This window comes from Camponotus vicinus, unplaced genomic scaffold (genome assembly GCF_025532165.1).
Source record: "Camponotus vicinus isolate PSW18456_S1 unplaced genomic scaffold, iyCamVici1.0 SCAF_10, whole genome shotgun sequence".
Classification (NCBI taxonomy): Eukaryota; Metazoa; Arthropoda; class Insecta; order Hymenoptera; family Formicidae; genus Camponotus; species Camponotus vicinus.
The window spans coordinates 15,749,626-15,771,008 of NW_028141946.1; positions in this window are offsets into that span (position 1 = coordinate 15,749,626).

A 21,383-nucleotide genomic window follows, 5' to 3' on the forward strand; every position below is an offset into this window, starting at 1 on the left:
TATCATTTATTTTTCATACTTTTTTTCTTCTTGTGTTATGCCAATTTCTTCCAATGGATATTACGCACTAATAAATATTTTCGCGTGAAACTTATTACGCGATATAAAGAGAACATGTACGTGGAATACACATCACACACATGTACACACATGCCGTGGAAAATGCTCAGACTTGTGCAATATAATTATTCTGCATTTTGCATCGTGCCTTTTTCCTCGTGCTGAGAATCAGCTTTAAAATGACTCGTATCAACACACATGGGCGTTGTAACATCATGAAATATTAGACACTAAGCGTACTTGCAAATATGTATATGCAAATCTGTTCTCTGCGTGGGATTTTTCTTGACGAGGTGGTTAAAGGGGAAACAGAAGTTATTCCTTATATAAGAATGATACAATAATTATATAATAATAAAATGTCTGAGAAAGTCTAGGAATCTTATATTTTTATATATTTATATATTAGATTATATATATTTGAAAATATATTGCAATATCATTTTATCATTCCTATCGAAAAAAATCTAATATAATTTTTAATGGATACTTTTATTCCTAAAGATTACTAGAAGGATGCCAACTTGTTGTCTCATGCATATATTACATGACTTCCCTTGATGATGATTTATTCGCTTAAAAATTTACAAACACATATACCTCTCTTCTATTTATATTAAAATTAAGTTTTCTACTTGAAATCTCGTGTGACACTCATCTAACATTATAAATTAATGCCATGTTCAAAGCATGTTATTATCTGTTATTAAAGAGTAAATGTATGCTATCTCAATTTGATAATAATGAGGTGTGCTCTTTCGCGAGATCGATATTGCACTTCCCTCTTCCTCCATCAACGTGAAATAAAAAATGCAAATGCGTGAAGGTAAAAAAAATAATACTCTAAGAGTTTCCTCGAAGAAAATGGCCGTGACGCGAGTCGCAGAAAATCGTAATTGCAGAGCTTTTTATCCAGGCAATCGTTGTTGGATGGAGGTCACGAGTGCGCCTCATCGACAGATCTATTTTTATATATATGGGATTTGCATCTCCGAGTTTGCAAAGCGAGCGGTCGGAGAAAGGCACACATGCACGATCCGGATTGTTCGACGAACGATTGTGGGCACAAGCCCAGCCTCGCTCATTCCTGATCGCTCAACGCTCATCCAGCAAGAGCAGGTCAGGGCAGGATTATTTCGAACCTTCCCCTCTGTAATTAAATCGAACATCTGTGCACCTGTTGTTGTCAATGATCGGGCAAGAGAGAGGGGAGAGGGGAGGGAGGAGGGGAGAGAGAGAGAGACCACGGTTTAGGTACCCACGATAAAGAGAGTATAACCCAAACAGCGATTACGTATTTCGCGTATTCTTTAATAGGGAATTTTTATTGCTCATTAAATGGCGACAAGAGAGAGACGCGATGCAAATCGAGGAATTCTCGATTTGCATTGTACGTAATATTGCGCAATAAATTCCTGCGGGTTACTCAATCATTCGTATTGTTGAAATAACTCAATAAAATGTATCGTTTATGTTAACCATCCGGAATCACACATTTGTGATGGAGGAAAAACCCCATCGAACCATCTATTACTTGATACTCTAAATCCTTATTTCATAATAGCGTATAATCGGAATATCGATTATAATAATATCGAATGTTTCGAAATTTTTAAAGCAAAATATACGAGACGGTACGTTCAAGGTATAAAAAATAAATGCGGAAAAATCGCACATGTATAGAATTATCGGATATCGCATATTCGTCGAGATCGCCTCCGGACGATATTAAAAAAACAATATTAAAAAAAACAATATTAAAAAAAAACAATATTAAAAAAAAAGGAAAGAGAAAACATCAATGTCCATCATTCCAGAAGCGTTTTAAGTCGCAATTAAGATACGTCGAAGGAAAGAGACGCGTCTCGATCATATCCTCATTGTGAAATGCGCATCGCCTCGCTGGAATGCAGTTGTGCACGAATTACCCGATAATTACGCGAGTTGTGTCGCCCACTTCCATCCGTGGAGATTCATATGTGATCCGCGAGGACATTCGCGATGTTGCATCTCTTCCTCGTCGCGTCCTCATCTTGCGCGCGCGAATCGCACGTATCTCTCCTTCTCGTTTCCTTTTTTCTTTCATTTCGAGCGGCTACTTTCGGCGGCTTCTCCTGACGAGGGAGAATAAGAAACGTTCCGAAGAAACAAAGCGCGGCTTGTCCCCGAAAGGTCGATGAAGCGACGAAAGTCGAAGGCCTCGCGCGAACTGTTTTGGTCGGCGGACAATGAAACGATGGTTCCGCGATACATCGAGGACAAGCGGCATCTCCTGCTCAATCAAATAGCCTTCTCCGAAGCTGAGATGCGCTTTAAAGATCAAGGTTCGTCGGAGAATAAGACCTCTCGGCCCCGAAGTGCGTGACATTAACGCCTAGCTTCTGGATCGGTGCCCCTCTTGAATAGAGGGATGGCATGCCTTCCTTCGCGATATACTCGTCGCATCTACTTGCGTCCTTTCCTCTCTCGTTCCCTCGTCCCCCTATTGTTCGAAGACATTCATATGCCATTTCGTTCTCTCCCCGGTCTTAAGGTCCGAGCTCCAAGATCGCGCTCGCCGGTCGTGGGTTACTTTGTAGCAATTTTCATACGTGCACGTAATGAACATTTCTAGCGAACTTCGTCAGACATACGAATACACGTTTTGACTAATTACGATTACCATTGTCGTTGAAGAAAGCCTGAACGTTGCTCAATAGCTACATCTCGTGAAAAAAATGAATTTCTACGCCTTTCCAAGTCGAGGAGCATCATGAGGCTATTTTTATCTATTTTCTATTTTTATCTATTCTATATTTTGTTCTACTCGCTAATTTTTTATATTTATGAAAAATTATATTTACTACTACCTTCCATTTTTAAATTTTCGTGTCTAGGAAGAAAGTTTATGAGATTTTGAGACTTATCGGCTGAAATGTTGATCTCCCCATCTTAATCGCTTTTACTTCTTTGACATTCTCGCGACCTCGAGAAATCTTAATCTTCCTAACCTAACCTAATCTAACCTAACCTCGAAGTCTCGATCGCATAGTCCCGATAAAACCTTCGGTTTCTGTAACTTTCCCGCTCGGGCTGATCCAAATCCTAGGAAAAGAAATGCATTTCAGAATGCATTGCATCACAAGTGAGAAACTGCCGTAACGCCTAGACGGCACATTTGACGCCGAGCGCGCTTATTATCGCGTGGCGTAAGAAGTGAGCGTAGTTGGAGGCCACGATCCTTTTTTCGCCGGGATGCCCCGCGTGAATCGCGCGGGAGGATGCTGGGTCGTGTATCTCGCATACAGAGGAGACGGAGGAGATTGGAGAGGGAAGGGAATTCTATATATTGTATGTAACTTATAATTAAAAATATTGGAAATCTCAATATTTTCTCCGCTTTCTCAATATCCGCTTTGGATTTCGATTTATAATAACCTAACCTAACCTAATTCGCTTACGGAATTTCAAGTTGTAGCTTTGCAGCAAATAGCGATCGACCTTCAGGCATTCTGGCGATTTTTACTCGCAGCCCTGGCGAAAATAAAATGTAAACCGAGCGTTAACAAAGCATGAATTGGAGAGTAAATCTAATGTAATGGAAAAGTGACGGAAGCGTAAACGAAGCTATTAAAAGGCGTAAATTGAAACATCGGAACGTAAAGAAAGCGGCTATTAAGTGTTAGAAAAGCGTTAACGAAGCGTCATCAAACTCTCCGACAAGCGTGAACGAAATATCCTTCAAATGTAAACGGAGCGTCATCAAACTCCTTAAGGAACGTAAACGAAACGTTATCGAACTCTCCGACCCTGGCAAAAATAAATATCGGAGCGTAAGTCGAATGTAAAGAAAGAGTAATAGAAGTATAAACGAAGCTTCTAGGAGGCGTAAATTGAAACAACGAAACGTAAACGAAGTATTAACGCTTCGTTTACGTTTCGTTGTTTCAATTTACGCCTCCTAGAAGCTTCGTTTACACTTCTGTTACTCTTTCTTTACATTCGACTTACGCTCCGATATTTATTTTCGCCAGGGGACAAACATGAATGAAATATCTAATATAATTTTTAAAGAACGTAAATGAAATGTCATTAAACTTATTAGCGAATACGAATGAAATGTTTATACTCTACTATATTTATACTGTACCGTTAATATTGCACTTTACATTTTAAATAGGTAATAAACGGATTATTTTCGTTTATTCGCCAGACATTTACTTGTCCGACTTATAAAATCAGTTTAATATCTGAAGCTCCTGCATCGAGATCAAAAATTAAATTGAAGTATATCTTTAATCTTATTTGTTACTCTTTGTAAACTTTATATAATTTTCATAACTAAACTTAAATACGAGAAAGGTAGCGCATCGCACGTCGCGTAGCGGTAAACGAACGAACTACACAGATTCTTGCGTGCTTGCGCGAAACTTTGACGTCCTTAAAAATATTTCTTTAAATTGTTAAAGTGTATGGAAAGTATTTCATACATGTTTTGTGCAGTGTTTAAGCGTTGAAGAAATGTGGATGAAGAGTTTCTAAGTCAATCAATCATTGAAGTGTATAGGAAGCGTATTGGAGTGCTTCATTTACATTTTATGGAGCGTTTAGGAAGTGTAAATGAAGAGTTCCTAAAATGTCAATCATTGAAGTGTGCGGGAAGCGTATTGGAGTGCTTCGTTCACATTTTATGGAGCGTTTAGGAAGTGTAAATGAAGAGTTTCTAAATGTCAATCATTGAAGTGTGCGGGAAGCGTATTGGAGTGCTTCGTTCACATTTTATGGAGCGTTTGGGAAACGTAAAGGAAAACATGAAATATTAAAGCGTAAGGGAAGCGTAACGGAATGCTTCGTATACACTTTATGGAGCGTTCGAGAAATATGCACAAAGATTCAAAATCGCGAAGAGTTAATGGGAAGTCAATGAAGCTTCTAAGAAGCGTTTAATCTGTTCGTTTACGCTTCTTTGACACTTCGAGAAGCGTTTAATTTTCACCAGGGAGGTCGCACAGGTCAGCTGGGCGACAGAACGGAAGGACTCGCCGCGAGGACTTCCTCCTATCATATATGTATAATACGTCGAGAGGATATTTTCGCGGCCGGGAGGGGAGGGAGAGGAAGAGGCCAAGTGGAACGTAGAATTCGCACGAATTCAATGGAAGGTTACGAATACCCCGAGATCTCCTTGTCTCGAAGCCGCGTGTCATACTTAAACCGCCGCATCTCGGCGATGCCTTTGTCTGTCGCGCGCGCGCGGATCTAACATAAGTAGGCATTCCCTCGGTCGCGATGAAAGTGAAAACTCCTCGCTCTGCTCGCGAGAGATGACCTACTACTTGCTAAGAATCTGGGTGCACCGTGGCGCCGTGGCATTATATGTATGCATCCGCAGGACTCCCCGAGCGCTTCGAGGAAAGTGGACCGCTCAAATTGGCGGTTCTCCGCTTTCCATCGTTTTTTTTTTTTTTCATCCGCTTAACCAAGTCCAGAGTTCTTCGAGTATGAGAGAATCCGAAATGCGCGACCGATCGGGATACGTGCGAATCCGCTCGCGCGAAAGTCTCGTGAATTTACAAGCTGTCGATTTAAAAGGAAGATCCTTTTACGTAATTTAAGATTACTTCCTATTATTGTCGACGATTGTGTACTTCTATATTAAGAGAAGAATTAAGGTATTAAAATCGCATGTTCCCTCAAGTCCGCATTTCATCTTTCGCAATCTCTCTTCGCCGCGCGAGGACGTAATCGTACTTTACAAAACTATCGAACCAGCGCACGCTCGATTACCTCATCTTCAACTTGCAATTATGCCATTATGACCGTTGCTTCGCACGCGTACTTCTAGAATTAGCTTCTGAATGAGCACCTGAGCCGAGTATGTGTCTGTTTCGCTCGCTGTCACATATGTGTGTCCGAGAGCATATCTTTTGAAACACCCCCCCATTCCCCTCCCCAAACATGATACTTGACATCATTCCCGAAGAATGTAATACACTTTTACTTGTCTCACGTCAGAGGAGAAAATTAACTTTCTCATGAGTTACCCGAGGATACCGCAAGCTCCTCGAAGTCGATGTGAGCTGTAACAATCGATCGTTCGGCATAACTTTGCATAACTCATAACCAAGTGTCTCCTGCCGACACCGTCGTTCCTTCCAGCTGTCGCTAAATTGTTTAGACAGCTTTACAGATATTACCTCTCTATTTTTTTTTCCTTCTGATCGAATCAAAGGAAGATGATTGAACTGAATAGAATTAAATTAAATACTTCTCTACTACATTCCCTTAATCAATTTTAGTGAATGACATGTACGAGGTCACATGGAGAGTGAGGTATTCGCACGAACAGAAGACGGCCTGTCTGATCTCTTCAGGCATCTTTCGGTGAACGAACACAAGGAGAAAATTAGTCACGCGATCGGCCGCGAGACACACGGCCTTAATGATGATCCTCCTTTTTCCGCAAAACACGACAATAACAGCATCAGCAGCAACGGGTTTCAATGTACTTGCGGGTATATTTGCGACACCAGGGTCACAGACTGTTGCGAGATCAAGGTCTGCATGCGCGTGAAAAGCACCGAGGATGAACATCAGCTTCAGCTTGCGACCGTAACCTTTTATTCGAGATCGAGAACAATTTATCACGATACTTTACGAAACATCTTTCGTCTGAAAAATCTATCTTTAGCGTGATGTACTGCCACATTTAACAGGGAAAGTTTGGAATTATTATTTATTAAATAGCGTGAGAGAGAGAGAGAGAGAGAGAGAGAAGGTGCGTTGCAAATTTTTAATTATAGATTAAATAATTATTAAATATAATAAATATATAATAAAATTATAAATATATAATAAATATATAATAAAATTTTAATTATTTTTCAAATAAATTTTGCAGTTAATTTGCAAATAAATTCGAAAAAAATAATAAAAAGTTTAGTCGTAAAATTTTGATTCTTTATCATAATGTTTGTAATTTTATAGAGATTATTTTTCTCTCTCTTTCTCTTTCGTATGCTTTTTGTTACAAATTTATTACAACTTGCAATCATAGCAATTGGCATCGTTACAAATGAGATTCCGCTATCTCGCGATCACATGCAATCATAGCTGGAACGTGCATTCTGAGAGATGCATAAAAGCCTGAGAAACTCATATTAAATGACTTCATCTAAGCGCTATGTATATTTACATAGTTTGCCTTTCGAGTTTACAGTAGGCCAGATTGGATGAGTATCAGTAAATGTCGAATATCAATAACTTGACAGTTTAATCGATCGAATTATTCATTTCATCATTTATTTATTCAACAATTAAAAAAATCACAATAATTAAAGAGTTGTAACGATGACAGCGAATCACGCTTGAAACAAGTCTTGAAGTCTCAACAAATAACAAGCAATTACAAAACTCAATTGTTTCACGAATGCGTAAGATTTAAGAATCTTTGAATGCAATGCAACTAATAATTGTGAGAGATCTCGTGATACATGTTGGATCGAAATGGGACACTTAGACGGGATATGGGCACAGTTTATCATCTGACAATGCTAGCCCGAGTAGCATATCGTAATATGGGAAGGATATACATCCTATGTGTATATGAAACCGAACGCGAAATATCAAATTGTTCCCATCGCCCTGTGACGAAATGCGAGGGAGTGCGGAAGGAGAGCGACGAGAGAGGGGGAGAAGCCTCTTTCATCGCGGACGGACAAAGAACATAGCGAGACATCCGGCGAATTTCGACGAGATTGCATCTGCTATTAATACACACGCCGATTGCACTAACGATATGCACAACGGTTGCAAAATCTACTGTCCCAAACGCTAAACGACCGTAACTATAACTATTAGCACTGCGCCGTCCTCGATCCATACGTAACGATTCCGCGAAGCGTGTAATTTGAATGAAACGAATCTTAAAGAGTGCGGGTTTAAAGGATAAAAATGAGATATATAATCAAAATAATTTAATAAAATAAAAAAATAAATAAAATAAGGAAATAAAATCGATTATTTTAATATTGAAATTCTCAATGCATACGCGTTTCATTGATTTAATAGAAATAAAATTAATTACAAATATAAAAGAATTATACATTAATTAAAAAAAGTGTCGTGATCTAAAATTTTTAATGAAAACTTTTAATGAAAAATTAGATAAATGCTTTTAAATTTTACATAACAACACCTAAATATATTCCTTGAATTGTGAGTTTAAAAAGGGTGCGAGAATGAGATAATAAGAATAAATAAAATAAATAAAGAAAAATTAAAAAATAATGTGAAGAAAAATGAAAAAAATAATTAAAAAATAGTAAATAAGATGGGAAAACAAAATCGATTATTTTAATATTGCAATTTTCTCAATCCATACGCGAATCATTAATTTTTTTTTTTGATAGGAATAAAATTCATTACAAATACATCAGTTATACATTAATTAGAAAAAAAATGTAGTCTGAAATCTCAATGAGAAATTCAATGTACGCTTTTAAATCTTACGACAACACGACAGATGTCTTGTTTGTATTGAAGAGGATCTTTCGAAGAGAGGAATAATATAGATTGCGCGACTGGGAATTAAGCCAGGGACATAAATTGGCGGCGCCTGTTTAATGAGGGATAAAATTCTCCTTGATAATATTGAGATTACAATGTGTATCCGCGCGAATAGTTAGATTACCGGTCGACCTTTCTCGACGCGCGGCGAACGTCTCGAACTTTTCATTAAACTTACGCGAGGATTAAGTACTGGAACATAACTTAGAGATGCCCGTCAATCGCGGTCGATATTAGCCGAGAAGTCGAGATGAGAGAATTTTACCGAGGAGATTTCAACGCGCGGCAAAAGGAGACGTTGGATATGTTCGCGCGTGGAGGATCGCAACCGATATTACTTCGACTTACACATACAAGCATATACGTATATACGTACACGCCAATACAACACTGACGATTCGACCTGCACCGTAATTAGCTCCTTGCTACACGTATCGAGACGTTACGCCACGAAATCGCGCGTCTCTGATTTATGATACAATCGGAAATGTCAACGAAAGAAGATTATTGGAAACGATGGTTTCCCAAACGATGTGGGCGCATTAAGTACGACGGACATTTTTTAATAAGCTGAATTTGACATTTCAATAAAAGATTTTGCAGAGTCCAACTTATTAAGTATATTCCTGTTAAAATAAAATTAAAGCAAAGATTTTCCGAGATCTTGTCACTGTATTATTCTCGAATCTTAATTATGTAGTTATGCTATGTGTAATTATTCTTTTTTTAAATGTAATTATATACCTTTTCCTTTATCGTAATTATAATTATCAATTATCAATTATTTTTTATATCGTGGCATTTTTTTCTCACATAACTGATTGCTCATAGCTTTTCATACTATATTTACTATTACGCAACTTTCATTCTCGAATATATGCACAATTGCGTTACATCAATGGCTTTTACATGTCATAAAAATATTCGGAATATATATTAGTCTATATTGATGTTAAAGGGCAAGATATTCGCGCATTAACACGTGTCGCAAACGTCCGAAAATTAAATTTCGCGCAGGTGCTAGTGTCATGACATGAGAGATTTAATGAAATTTCGGTTGAGAAACTCTAATATCCGTTAGCTGCTTCTGGTATCACATATTATCCAAACGGCTATTCGTTAAGTACATATTCGCATAGCAATTTGCTACTCCGTGCACTTCGTTTGAATTTATGACTCCTGCAGATCGTAAATATTGTGTCATTATGTGAGAAGATGGCTAATAAAGGATAGATTTAGCGTCGCGTTAGTGTTATTGTGTTCACGATTAATATAAATTATTTATACACGCACAAAATAACTTTATTAAAAAAAATTGTCTCGATTTATAAATTTAGATTTTTAACTAAAACTGGCACTAAGACAGAATTATGGGAGGCTAAACTTTTTGTTAAAAATACAAATTAACAGAATACATGTCCGAAATTTTTACAACACGTAATTCAATATACAGGGTGTCCCATTTTAATAAACGCACCTCGATAATTCTTCAACGAAGCATTTTCAGTAAAAATGTTTCCGACAAAAGTTGTATGGTTTCAAGGGAGACATAAGATGATGTCATTAATTTGACCTCGAATAGTTACTTGAAGGTCACCTTCAATTTTTTAAATGGAACTGCCTACTTTTTATTGCATATTCTTGCAGCTCATCTCGAGAGCTTTCCAAAACACTATAATTAAGTTAGTTTTTATTAAGTACTTTTCGAGTTATGAGGCTTGAAATAATTTCTTAATTTCACATAAACCATAAAATATCTAGAAAAAAAATTCATTTTTCGATTATCTTACCTTAATACTTTTATGCACAAAATAATGAGAGGAATCAATTGGTGTAACGAAAACGTAATTGTTTCGGAGAAAAAATATGTAATTTGCAATTAACAATTACATATATTTTCTCAAAAATAATTATGTTTTTCTTTACACCAATCGATTTCTCACATTATTTTGTGCATAAAAGTATTAAGGTAAGATAATCGAAAAATGAATATTTTACTAGATATTTTATTGTTTATGTAAAATTAAGAAATGATTTCAAGCCTCATAACTCGGAAAGTACTTAATGAAAACTAACTTAATTATAGTGTTTTGAAAAGCTCTCGAGATGAGCTGCAAGAATATGTAATAAAAGGTAGGCGATTCCATTTAAAAAATTGAAAGTGGCCTTCACGTGACCTTCAAGTAACTATTCAAGGTCAAATTAATGACACCATCTTATGTCCCCCTTGAAACCATACAACTTTTGTCTGAAACATTTTTGCTGAAAATGCTTCGTTGAAGAATTATCGAGGTGCATTTTTTAAAATGGGACACCCTGTATACATCTCGCGTGCTACTAATATTATATTTCAAATTGTCATAAGCATACAAACTATTTCTATAAAGGATTAATCGTGCTCTCTCGGTTATGACCGTAATTTAGAATCTGAAGATCTTTGTTACGACATATTTGAAAACGACCTGATATAGAGATATCGACAGATAGATTATGACAGATGTTTGGTGCAATCCTTCTGTCGAAAAGCTATCGTCTTTCTCAATAGCGTATGAGGAAACACTTGTGAAGAAGAGGGTCTAAGAGGCTAACGATTCCTAGACACCTCTGTCAGAAGACTATTGTGTTTAGACTGCTGGAAAACCCAGATGTTAGGGCGCCGTTTAAAGATGATCGATAGAGATAATCAAGATAAAGAAAGATAAACTAAAGAAAAACTCGGATTTTTTATTTACGAGAAATTATCACACTCTGTGTCACTTGTCGCAGCAAATCTATTACCGAGAATTATTAAGTAACGCAATTGTACAGATTTATTTATCGTTGACATCTAAGGGCGACCTTCTTTCTTGACATGCGTCAAGTGTGGTCGTCGAGGACCCCAAAAGGAATATTATTCACGACAGCAAGATTCATTATGCGGTTACCGTCGTACTTGAAACGCGATGCATTCGCATGACAATTACATTACAACATTTCTATATAGAACATTACAAAATTAGAGTTAAGTGTTTCGCTAAAAGCAGACGCTCGAGCGCTTTTTTAAGATTATGCCCAAACAGAACGCAGTGAAATGCAAAATAAAAATTATAATCGTCATATTCAATAAAATTATTTATCTTTACCCTACAAGACGAAGATTGTCTTGTACGAAACGCGCAATAGTAGCTTGAATAATGACTCTCTTTTTTCACACTCTGGTTAATTATTCCGGCCTATCTAAAATCCTTCATCACTCCGGCAGCTGTCTCTAAGTGCACATGTACGTGTAAGAGGAGGATGTAATTTGATCTTTGTAAGACGCGGATGAACCAGACTCGTTGTGCGAGCGCAGAATAGTAAGCGCATTTACCTGAATCGTGCGCCTGCAACGCGAGACCTTATATGTAGCTACATATTGCCGCTGAGAAGCGCATGTATAGGAGGTATCTATCAGTATGGCCTGGCGAACGCTCGACTACATACTCCGGTAACTCTTATGCAAATCGGGCAGGAGCACGCTGTGGAATGACGAGTGGCTGGGTAAGGTCACCGAGGAGGAAGGTTAGAACACGGATTTAATCCCCTCTTTTGTACCGACGATGGTAATTCCCGATAAGGTCGCGACCATCCCAGTTCAACCCTTAACGATCGATTAACGAATCATTTTCTCGAGGAAGGAGAAGGAAGTTGGAGGATTCGTGAAGCTGTATCTACCCTATTGTCGATCTCCTCACTTCTTTGCTTTATTTTTTTTTGCGCATTTATATTTCTTATGCTTCTTTTTAAAATAAAATACAGTAATGTATAAATATATTATATGTAATTAAATTTATCTTATTCGCGTTTTATAGCGAAAATTTCTGCACATTGTATATGTATACAGGGTTTTCAAAAAGTCCCGGAACGCCAAAATATCTCGAAAACGATCAACTATAATGAAAAATATGTAAGGAACAAAGTTGTAGGATTGAATAAAATGTACCTAATGATGATAAGAATTTCACCTTGGATGAAGTACTCAAGGTCATATGAAGGTCAAGTTGATTTTTTTAAATGGAACTCCCCATTTTTTATTGCATATTCCTATAGCTTATCTCGAGAGCTTTCCAAAACACTATAATTAAGTTAGTTTTCATTAAGTACTTTCCGAGTTATGAGGCTTAAAATCGTTTCTTAATTTCACATAAACCGTAAAATATCTTGTAAAATATTCATTTCTCGATTATCTTACCTTAATACTTTTATGTACAAAATAATGAGAGTAATCAATTGGTGTAAAGAAAACATACAGTTGTTTTTAAGATAAAAGTATGTAATTTGCAATTAACAATTACATACTTTTTTTTAAAAAACAACTATGTTTTTTTTTTACACCAATTGATTCCTCTCATTATTTTGTACATAAAAATATTAAGGTAAGATAATCGAAAAATGAATATTTTACTAGATATTTTATGGTTTATGTAAAATTAAGAAATTATTTCAAGCCTCATAACTCGAAAAGTACTCGATGAAAAAATACTTAATTATAGTGTTTTGGAAAGCTTTCGAGATAAGCTATAAGAATATGCAATAAACAATGGGGAGTTTCATTTAAAAAAATCAACTTGACCTTCATATGACCTTGAGTACTTCATCCAAGGTCAAATTCTTATCATCATTAGGTACATTTTATTTAGTCCTACAACTTTGTTCCTTACATATTTTTTATTATATTTGATCGTTTTCGAGATATTTGAGCGTTCCGGGACTTTTTGAAGACCCTGTATAATTATCGATGATGGCCAGCTTCTTTTTTTCAATCGCACGCAGAATTTGCTTTTGCTTAATCAGAGATGTAATGGAATTTTTCTACAGAAATGCATACGATCGTGATTGCAGGGTATCGCATGGCGTATTAATGTTAACGTTTATGAATTATGTTAAGCCAGAACGTATAATTACGATTACACGCTCGGATTGAGCATTACATTTAATCGTTACTTACGAGCAAAGGAAGGACGTAGGCATTCCCTGCGTTCCCTGAAGAGCATCGAGGCCCATCTCGCGATTGGGTCGTCCCCCTGCAAAAATCCGATCGAGGAATGTCGTGTCTCTGTCTCCGACTCTCTTATTATCGGGCTCTCTCCCAATCTAACGATTCATGTGATTCGACATCGACAATACTTAAAGGTAACTCCTTCCGTGACATTAAAAAGGCACTCCCAGGCTCTCGTTGCACCGGTCCCTTTGCTTGCAGTTTCACACGCCGATGTCGGATGTAGAAACAGCTGCATTGGCAATAATTTTCCATTTCTGTAACGTTTTACGAGCGAGAAATAATCTTTTAGCACGTATTTATGGCGCGTATTTAATATATTTAAAAATAATTCTTTTAAAAATTATATACGAGAAATGTAAAGAGAGAGATTACTTTTATTTTTTCATGAAACTATATCTCATTATTTGTTATTTCTAATTGTTATTAATTATTGTTTATTATATATTTATTTGTAAAAATTGATTTATTTCTCAGAGACTATTCAAATTAAAATCGAAAATATATTCTAAGAGTATAATCTAATACATCTTATTCTTTCTCTCGCTCTCACTTGTCCTTCGTGTAGTAATCAATATGACTTCGTACCTTTCACGTTGGATTATGCATTAAACTTTATGCAAATATATAAAATTAAATAAAGAGATATATTGCTTATCCATGAATTATCTCTCACATATATATTTTGTAAAGTAAGAAATAATATATTTTCTATGCAATGTTCTACCGCTCAGTTTTACAAATATCTGTTTCTTCAGAAACTCTTGCAACTAATTATTTACTTTAGAATGTACTTTGATTGAAAGATTAATTAATATAAGATATTTTATTTTCTCCAGAAATAAAAAAAATACAAAAAGATGAAGATTATCTATTCAATTTTTATTAAATTTCTTAAAATGATTAATCCGTATGCATGTGCACATCTAATATATAGGTATATATAAAAATACACTCTGTTATATCTCAAGTTCTCCCAGCGTAACGGTATTGCGAAATCTCCTATCTGGATGTTTGAAATTCGGTGAGAAAATTTGTTGGATCCTCATTCAACCCCGATTCGCATATAATTAAATGTGATCGCACCGTGGCTGCGATTTCATCAAGCTTAAAGTTCTAATTAGCGAAGATGTCATGCTAACAATCTGCTTTCTCAAGTAATATCACGTAATGTGCAGCCTTTTCTCAAGCCGGTATAGTTTAAGAGTCACGGATTATAATCTATGTCACAATATTATTGTTTGTTATGTTTTGTGAAATAATTAATTGTTACAAGCTGCATATCGAAATTAATAATTCTGAATAATAATGATTCTAAAAGGAATCTGAAAAATCGCGTGCAATTATATAAATTTAATTAAGCAAATAATTGACTAAAGAAAATCGTTTTCCTTGTTTTTATCAGAAAGGATCTTCTTGTTTTATTATAAATATATTCGCATAGTTAGATTAAGTCTATATTACATGTAGAATTAAAGAACAGCTTTGCATTCCCACACAGCACATTATACTAAAAGGTAACGAAAAGATATCTTTCCGACAAAACGAAAAGATGTCTATAAAGACATCTTTTCGCTTTGTTCTTATTCCTTGTTGGGATTCAAAATATTAAACAGATTACTTGAAATTAGACGGATAAATGGGAAATAGTCCGTTTATTGCGTGTATTAAAGTATTCCTATTACCGAGTGTCGATAATCTATATAGATATCCATGAATCAAAAGTTATCTTTTAGTCATCATATGGATAAGACTAAAAAGTCACTTAATTTAGACACCGACGAGATACTATTAAAGACCGATGGTCTTATGGGATTTAGCATGACCAGAAAAAAACGTGCAAAGTGCTGCTGTAGATAACAAAATCTTTACATTGTCGATAATAAAATAATGATTTGATACATAATTTGTCATTTTTGAGACAGGTACATAAAAGATTTATACATTTTCGATAATAAAACAATAGCTGAATGACTTAAAATACTCGTATGATTTAAATAACTTTTGTAATTGTCTCTAATATAATCAAAACGGCCGGTAATATCATCAATCTTCTATTATCTCCGAGCCCACCGAGTCCACTTAGTGGTCACGAAAATTTGTCGGTCTTTAATATTATCTCGTCGGTAATTCAGATCATGACACGGTTTTTGATCATCTTTCCGTCGACTTGCGATGTCAGTAAAAGATGTCTGTGACAAAAATACCCACACAGCACATTATACTAAAAGATAACGAAAAGATGTCTTTTTTAAGTTATCTTTTTGACAAAACGAAAACCCAATAAGCAATTTGCGCGCAAATTGTCGCCAAATTGTGAGCAAACCTTGACATTCCGAAGCCATTTTATGGATATTTAATTTTTAGTTTCTAATTTTTTCTCTTTAAATAATTGAAATTATTTATACGTAGAAAAAACTTTATTTTATTTTATAAATATAATATTGTATCATATACAAGTTTTTAATATTCAAATACACGTATCCCTAACAGCACATGTAAATACTGAGAACTTGTATGTATTATATGTATATACAGGGTGTCCTAGACCACCAGTACACCCCTTTTCTTTCAAAAACTAAGCATTTTAGAGAAAAATGTTTCAAACAAAAGTTGTTTGGTTTCGAGGGGGCCATAAGATGGTACCATTGGTTTGACCTTGAAGAGTCATTTGAAGGTCACGTGAAGGTCACTTCAATTTTTTTAAATGGAATACCCTATATATTTTTGCACATTCTTGTAGCTTATCTCGAGAGCTTTCCAAAACACTATAATTAAGTTAGTTTTCATTAAGTACTTTCCGAGTTATGAGGCTTGAAATAATTTCTTAATTTTACGTAAATCATAAAATATCTTGTAAAATATTCATTTTTCGATTATCTTACCTTAATACTTTTACGTACAAAATAATGAGAGGAATCAACTGGTGTAAAGAAAACACATAGTTGTTTTGAAGAAAAAATATGTAATTTGCAATTAACAATTCCATATTTTTTCTTAAAAACAACTGTGTGTTTTCTTTAGACCAATTGATTCCTCTAATTATTTTGTACATAAAAGTATTAAGGTAAGATAATCGAAAAATGAATATTTTACAAGATATTTTATGATATATGTAAAATTAAGAAATTATTTCAAGCCTCATAACTCGGAAAGTACTTAATGAAAACTAACTTAATTACAGTGTTTTGGAAAGCTCTCGAGATGAGCTTACAAGAATATGCAAAAGCATATAGGGTGTCCCGTTTAAAAAGTTAGAGATGACCTTCACGTGACCTTCATATGACTCTTCAAGGTCAAACTAATGGCACCATCTTATGTCCACCTCGAAACCATACAACTTTTGTCTGAAACATTTTTTGAAAAAACCTCCTTTTCGAGATATTCGCGTGTATTGATTAAAATGGTCTACCCTGTATATATACAGGGTGAGCCATTTTAATAAACGCACGCAAATATTTCGGAAACAAAGCATTTTAGAGAAAAATGTTTCAGACAAAAGTTTTATGGTTTCGAGGGGGCCATAAGATGGTATCATTGGTTTGACACTGAAGAGTCATTTGAAGGTCACGTGAAGGTCACTTCAATTTTTTTAAATGGAACACCCTATATATTTTTGCACACTCTTGTAGCTTATCTCGAGAGCTTTCCAAAACACTATAATTAAGTACCTTTTCGTTAAGTACTTTTTGAGTTATGAGGCTTGAAATCATTTCTTAATTTTACATAAACCGTAAAATATCTTGTAAAATATTCATTTTTCGATTATCTTACCTTAATACTTTTACGTACAAAATAATGAGAGGAATCAACTGGTGTAAAGAAAACACATAGTTGTTTTGAAGAAAAAATGTAATTTACAATTAACAATTACATATTTTTTCTTAAAAACAACTGTGTGTTTTCTTTAGACCAATTGATTCCTCTCATTATTTTGTACATAAAAGTATGAAGGTAAAATAATCGAGAAATGAATATTTTACAAGATATTTTACGGTTTATGTAAAATTAAGAAATGATTTCAAGTCTTGTAACTCAAAAAGTACTTGAGAGAAAAATATTTTATTATAGTGTTTTGGAAAGCCCTCGAGATAAGCTACAAGAATATGCAATAAAAAGTAGAGGGTTCCATTTAAGAAATTAAAGGTGACCTTTATGTGACCTTCAAATAACTCTTCAAGGTAAAACCAATGGTACCATGTTATGTACCCCTCGAATCCATACAACTTTGTCTGAAGCACTTTCTAGTAAAACTTCTTTATCGAGATATTCGACCGTGTCCAGACTTTTTTAACACCCAGTATATACAGAGTGTTCGGAAATTCAATTGCCAAATTTTCAGAGATTGTTGGGAGCACCATAAGAATCATTTTTTGCAAATGAACCTGTAGTCGGAAACGTGTCATTACATCGCTATGGCATGGAGTGTTTGAAAGAGTCGGGACCTCGAAATATCACAAAAAATAGAAGTTTTACAAAAAATTGTTTCAAACAAAAGTTGTAGGGTGTAAAAAGGACTATTTACTGTCGCCATGTGTTTGACCTTGGATGGCGTCGCCAAGGTCACGACAAGGCTACCTTGAATTTTTAAAATGGAACTCTCCACTTTTTATTGCATATTCTTGTAGCCCTTCTATATAATATTATATACTATATAATATTTTATTCTATATAATATATATATATATATATATATATATATAATTATATTATATTAACTATTTAATTACTGTTTTTTTTGACATTTAGTTTAAAATAGTTTACATAGTTCACACGAAAGAAATTCGTATAAACATCATAAAAACAATATGTAAACAATTTACATGTAAATGTAATTACAAAATCTACAACAACCTGATGATTTGGAGTAAATTAGTAAAACAAAAATTACATAAAATAAAATAAAAAAGCTTAAAAATAAACATTATCAATTGATAACAATTGTTAATTATATTGCACATGAATTTTTAAAGCCCGCATTCAGCGAACTCAACAATTGAGCAACATTTCTAGATTTTCCAATGTAATTCGACGCTGATTGGCTGGATCTGAAAGTAGAAACCAATCACGTTCGATTGGTATTTATCGGTTGAGTCCCCTGAATGCAGCCTCTCTCTCTCTCTCTCTCTTTTTCTCTTTCTCTTCTTTCTTTCTCTCCTCTCTCTTTCTCTCTCTGTCAGATTAATCTATTAGGACCATTCCAGAATACGTTGCAAATATCCTGTTGCCAGTTGACAAACCATTGCGATCGAATTAGCGTCAAACTAGCTTGACGTTAATTCGATCGCAATGGTTTAGCCCTGGAATGGCCCTTAGGGTGCATTTACACCTTGGCAACAAAACAGAAAAGCAGAAAGCCAATTAGAACTTGCGCTGGTAATAAGCAGTGTGTAAGCAACACATTAGGCAAAAAGTAGAAATTGTGACTACCAAAAATATTAAATAGATTTTTCTCAATTGAATGGGTAAATGGGAAATAGCCATTATTGCACGTATTAAAATATTTAGTGTCGAGTGTATGTAAAATAATTGTATATAGATAATCGAGATAAATATTTAATAAGAAACACTAACTAATAGATATTTTTTAAAAGCATTTTTCCTATCTTCCTTAAATATCTTCTTATATTTTTAAAGCTTATTTATTAAATTTAAGGCGTTCTGCATTTATAGCAAATCATATTTTAATATTAGAAATACGTTGCACCGTAACATTACTATAATCTTACATTGTAATAATATAACGTTGCTGCAAGCTTTTAGTAGTGATGCAAAAACATTTCGCAACTTCTATGCAATATTACAATGTTTCAATGTTAGGTTTATGCAATATTTTTGCAATCTTTTAGTGCTGTATGGGTTATATCTTCTCCAAGTGGAGCCCTCTTCGTAGAAGAGAACATGCGTGTGTCCACGCGTGCACTTTGCAAGACGAAGCAAAATTCATTCTCAGAATAGGTCAAGGTTAGATAGAATTTCATGTTTTTGCATATCACGAGTAGAAAATAAGTCCGATATTCGTAATAAATAATATATGCAAAATCAAATGTTATTGTCTTTAAAAAATTGTATAATAAAAATATATAAAAATATAAAAAATATATAAAAAATATATAAAACACATTCTCTTCACAATATCTATGACATTAATTTCAGTTCATTTTAAAATTTGTTGAGTTATTTCTGTAAAGTTTTCACTACAATCGGGCAATCAGATTATTCGTAAAGAATTCGCGATTTTCGTCGGATGATTTGTCCAAGTTATTGTCAACTTCCATCAAATTATCATCTTCGATAAGACTAACGAAAAATAATCTTCTGAAGTCATAATGCGGAAGTCGCAAGAACGATATTAGATGATATTCTAATGTTGCAGACTTCTTTTGATATGAGTAAATCGCGATTGCGCATTGTATCCGATAGAAACTGTATCCGATCGAGAAATATCGTCGTATTTGATCGGTAATGTGCGCAATCGGGACGATCCTTTGTATATATCCCATTATGTATTTTAAGATCACATAACCTATTACATTAATATCACATGTCTTTCTAATTAGAATATCACATTTCATCTATCTCAGCATTTCTCTAGCATCTTTAGCAGAGTGTGTTGAGAAAAGACCAAAAATTGCCGATTATTACATTTTAATTCATACATAAAGAAAAGGAAGAAATATTTAAAATCATAACTCGAATTGATAAAAAATAATTTATTTATTGTATGTGTCATGAAGAACATCATTTACAGCATATGTTAATAATTCGCAATCTACAATTGATGCGTTATTGAACGCATCACTCTCACGTATCGCCTTTATTGCATCATACACATTAGTAATATTATTGCGTTGCAAAACAATTACAAATTGTTTAAGTTTCTCATTAACAAGAGATGCACATTTTCACATAACTAGTAATACATATAATCAATACAATTTTCAAAATTAAATAAATAAAATAATATTGACGATTTCATGTATAAAAAAGAAAAATTATCGGATGTCAATTTAATAACTTTTTATTCATGCATTACCTCAAATGTTAGATCTTGAATCTATAATGAAGCAACAATCGATTGTACAAGTTGTTCAATGTCCGCATCTTTCTTCATTAGCGGCTTCCGCGTTGTAATGCGTAATATTATTTGATTATCTCGATTTGATTATCTCACCGACAACTAATTCTACGATGACTTAATTCCAACTCTTATTAATTATACTTTAATGATATTCTATTCGTATAAAAAGTTTAACACGATATCTCAAAATATACGCTAATTATAGCGTGCACGAACATTTTTAAAAATTTAAAATTTCATGAAAAATAAACCTTTTAATTGATTCTCACCAAATTTAATACCAATCGTCCTTTAATAATATTCCATTGAATTAAAATTAAAAAAAAATTAGTATGATATCACAAAATTTGCTGAAGTTAGAGTATAAACAAACATTTTTTGAAAAATAGAAACTGTCTGAAAATCTAAAATATATATATGTATACACATACTATTTAAATTTTAAAAAATGATAGTAAATAAATGATGAAATAAGAAAATGCAAAATAAAAATATGGTACTATTTTACCAAAATTGTACTGTTTTACTGTATGCCGAAATGCAGTATTCAAACAATTTTTAAGTTATAGACGTTTGAATAATATTACATATATACAGTCATATATTTTAGACATTTCTTAAAAATGTATTTTTTTCAAGATTTTAAAACATTTTGAACATTGGCATCGAAAACTAGAA